The following is a 4,463-nucleotide window of genomic DNA, read 5'->3' as shown; positions in this document are numbered from 1 at the left end:
GTAGATTCTCGGGCGTAGCTGCCAAATGGCGTTTTGGTATAATTGGCGTAAACACTATAACATTTTATCGCATTCACTGTAGTTTATTTTATTTTAAGAAGGATTTTTTCGCAAATTTTTTTTTTTTGGTTGGTGAAGCATACTTCTTTGTATATGCAGAAGTGAACAATTTCACTCACAAACTTTGAAAGACAAACAGATTTTTCACATTATTTGTGATATTTTGGAAAGACTGTCAGGTGCTGTCAAATCAAAAACCAGGCAAATCACTATGGAACTCAACGAGTACAAAATGTCATAACGTTGAAACGTGTGAAAATTTTAAATTGACTCAAAATATAAAAAATTCCGTATATTGTTTCACTTAAGGAATTTAAAATATTATCAGTTCCAATTGCAAATCTTTTACTTAAACTTTAAATTCAAAATTTATCCAAATCAGTAGTGTTCACTATTAGAATATAAATATTCATATTTCGTTCTGAAAGCAAAAACTCATTAAAACTTTATTTAATGTTTTCCAACTCATCCACGAACATGTGAGTTGAAGTATGTTTACATTCCTCAACTATTCAACTTCACCCTACACTCTGCATTTGCCTTTACTCTCGTACATAAGGTATTCTTACACTTGTATGTATGATCAATTTCCTAACGTAACTAAACTCAACTAATGAAATTATTATTCATTATTAAAAAATTTAAGTTTCATAATAAAAGAAAACATATATGATCATTAGATGAAAATATCTTAGTTTTAGTACTAAACAATAGAGAATGTTTCAATAAAAAGATTCTATCTAATGGATGGAGTTAAAAATAAATTAGCATATTCATATTATTTATTAATAAATAGTTTTGCAATATAAAAAAATACAGTTAAAGGCGACAAGTCCAAGTTAAAAAAGACCTCCATTTTTTTGAGCTGATAGTACTAAAACGGATACTGCTCGTATACAAAGACAAATGTCAGCAGATAACACTGAAATTGGTAATGGAGTATACAGAAATGCTCAATCTATCTAGGTCAAATAAATCAGGTATACGTACTGGTTCGTTGGTTGCAGTGACAGGCCATTAGATAACTTCCATGTACCTCAATTAAGTATATTTCGCCGTTTTACTACCACAATCCCTGCAAGCACTCCTAATTTAAAAAAGAAAACACTAAATCCATCCCGTCGAATTTATATAATTTAATAAGTCTTTCATCTCCACCAATGAACAGTCTGATAAACTGTCAAAGAAGTATCTTCTTAAAAACCTTTTTCTTCTGGACGCCAAAGTCGGTTGTTCATTTAGAAAATGTATTATGATTTCTTTTTCCTGCGCGCTTCCACAACTTTTGCAAGGAAGATTATGAGGAATGCGCAGTTTAACTGCTTGGGATCCTAGACAACTATGACCAGAAAGAACTGCAATATGCCTTGCAGTGTTGACGCGGTCTCTTTTGATGAGTTCCAAGGATCAAATTTTATTATAGATACTGTTGCTTTAGAAACATTTTTAAATTGAAACTAATAAAAATACACACAAATTTGTAAGAAAAGGAGCATTCACTTTATTTTATTTTATTATTTTTTTGTGGCACGACAACCAATAACATTTCTCTATATAATTATTAGAGAAGAAAAATACAAAAAATTATATCATGGCAAACTATTACATTCCACACCAAAATGCAAATCTGTTATATGGACATATATATTAATTTAATACGACAACTATATTCAACTTATATCAAATTGCAGGAATATTTCAACTTAAAGAACATTTTAAAAATTATAACAGAACTTGTAATAGAACGATTCCACTATCGTCTGAATAAACCGCAAATCTTCTTCCACTATCATATACGTTCCACAAAATGATAGTAAAGTTCATGGTCTCCACTATCTTTTATTCATTCTAAAATACATTTCAAAAGTTATTTTTTTTTAAAACTATTGATATTATCTGAAAGTTTTTCCGAAGAAAATTTCTGGCTACGGGCATGCGTCTAGTGAAGAAATAGTGTTACATGAGAACGGAAGAAATACTTCAACATAAATATTACATTTGATGATGAATTTAAATTCAGTGAAATAGGACAATGTTATAACATCTATTTACAAAGTAAGATAAAGGGCATTGCTCTAGGCTCATTAAGGATGCAGAAGAGATCTTAAGGTCGTGGTGCTATGTCCTTCTCATAACAATATTCGTATGTAACTATAAAGGCAAAAGACCGCTTATGCCCTAGAAAAAATCTTTTTAACTGCACTCTTTTAAATTTTTAAAACAGAGATAAAAATTCGACGATTCTACAAGTTTCCTAACTGAACACTTTACTACGGTATACTTTTAACAAATTTTTCGGGCTGACACTGTTGCTATTCCTTCTTTCTGACGCTGCAGGTAATGTAGATATATGTTCAAATAGACATTGGTTCATCTATCCATTTACTTCCAATAATTTCTAGTATAATCAATGCATACTTAAAAAATCTGTGGGTATATCTGTAGTTAACTAAGTAGACTTACAGCCAGTGGCGTCGCTAGGCGTCAGCGATGTCGGCGACCGCCGACGGCCTCGCGCCCGCAGGGGCCTCGCAAAAAGTTACCGACTGTGGATTCTAAGCACTTAATATATATTTTGAACAATGTGGTTTGATAGTGGCATTAACCATATTTGAAGTATTCCCGAATGTTTATATAGTAACCAGATTCACGTTCACAGATCCAGTCAGTATAGCTTCGACGGAAAGAAGCTACTCAAAGTTAAAAGACGTGATTAAGACGTACTAGAAAAGTATGAAGATCCAAGAGAGACTATCTTCATTGGAAATTCTATAAACTGAAGCAAAAATAGCAGCTGGCGCAAATTATGATATAATTTTAAAAAAAATTGAGTGAGGCTAAAAGTAGGAAAATTCATTTATTTTAATTTGATTAGCAATAAAACTTTCAACAATGTAACTTGAAAGTTCACAAATGGGTTATAAAGGGGGTCTCGCAATTCTGTGTCGCCGACGTGCAGAGTTGGTCTAGCTCCGCCACTGCTTACAGCTTACTACACCGATATCAACCAATTGAAGATATCATATTATTATTAATAATGACAACATTTTGTTATTACTATATTGCAATTGATAATGTAGAGCGAAATTCCTGGCTGAAAACAATTTTGATATTAGGATAAAAATTTAGACCCTCCTTTCAATTCATATTTTTTGTCTACATTTAATGTAACCTGACCAATATAGAGCGATGAAAGTCTTTATTCTTACAATCGACTTTAACAGTTGTTTACAGCATTTGAAAAAAATATGCAATTAATTTCGCATTATTTTTTACCTTCTCTTACACTAAAAGTAGAATTTAGTTGATATATTTTTAAGATCCATATAAGAAATCCATTAAAAAGCCTCCAATATTAGAGTGAATGGAATTGGTGTATTTCAAAATTCCACAACTATACATTAGCATGAATCTTGATTAATATTAAGTTAGCCGAAATTGATCAAGTCTAACTTTAATGATAAATATATAATTTGGCTTTACCTTTTTCAAAATCTTCTTTATTACTTAATATTTCCTTAATATATATAACATATTACTGTCGAATATGATTATTGATATCATTCTAAGAGGTCAACTATCCCTTAATGTTTATTTGATGTTAAATGAATTTTTAAAATTATCAACATAAGCTCCATAAATAATTTACTCTAATAAATCGATTGGTGGCTAATACATCCTTTCTAAGCGCAATTGTTTTCTATAATTAATTAAATTTATAGAATAAAAAAATAAATTTTAAAAATGCTGATTATTCTTTAATTTTTATTGAGGTCATATGGTGTTTTAGTGTAGCACGTAAAGTAAAGCCACCTTGACCAGCAATTATCCCTGTGCGGAATTTTATTTTTCAATGTTCATATGTCACTTCAGTGGTGGAAAAACACAACTCTTTCGCGTTCGCATCCTAATACGAATCAATTGAAAAATCCACCCCATAAGACAAATATAAACAAAATTCCGGTAATCAATCTTCTTCTAGTCATTGCGAACTGACAGCGTCGTCGTGGCGTAGAGTCAAATAGCGATCCTTTGTTGTTCATGCACACCCTTACCACAAATCCAGCAAAGTAGAATCTATCCTGAAGGTTGATGTACACATTTTAGTGCTACATGTGCTTTTGTCCTATTTATTCGAAAGGTTAACCATGTGAGCTTGAGTTTCCTTTACATACATACACACTTAGAGTGTCTGTTGGCATTTGTACTTCCACATGTTCGGGACTCCAACTCATGTTATTTTACACTTCCAGAAGTAAAGTTGTAAACGTTCGCTGTGGTAACGAAGTGATTCTTTCTGTTAACAACGAAAATGGATGGCATTAATGGGAAGACTTAGCACAAGACTGAGTTGCTAAAATTTTGTTAAGAAATTAAAACCAATTATTTGTTTAGAGGTTATT

The sequence above is a fragment of the Teleopsis dalmanni genome, chromosome 2, assembly GCF_002237135.1.
Source record: "Teleopsis dalmanni isolate 2A chromosome 2, ASM223713v2, whole genome shotgun sequence".
Lineage (NCBI taxonomy): Eukaryota > Metazoa > Arthropoda > Insecta > Diptera > Diopsidae > Teleopsis > Teleopsis dalmanni.
This window is presented reverse-complemented; position numbering follows the sequence as displayed.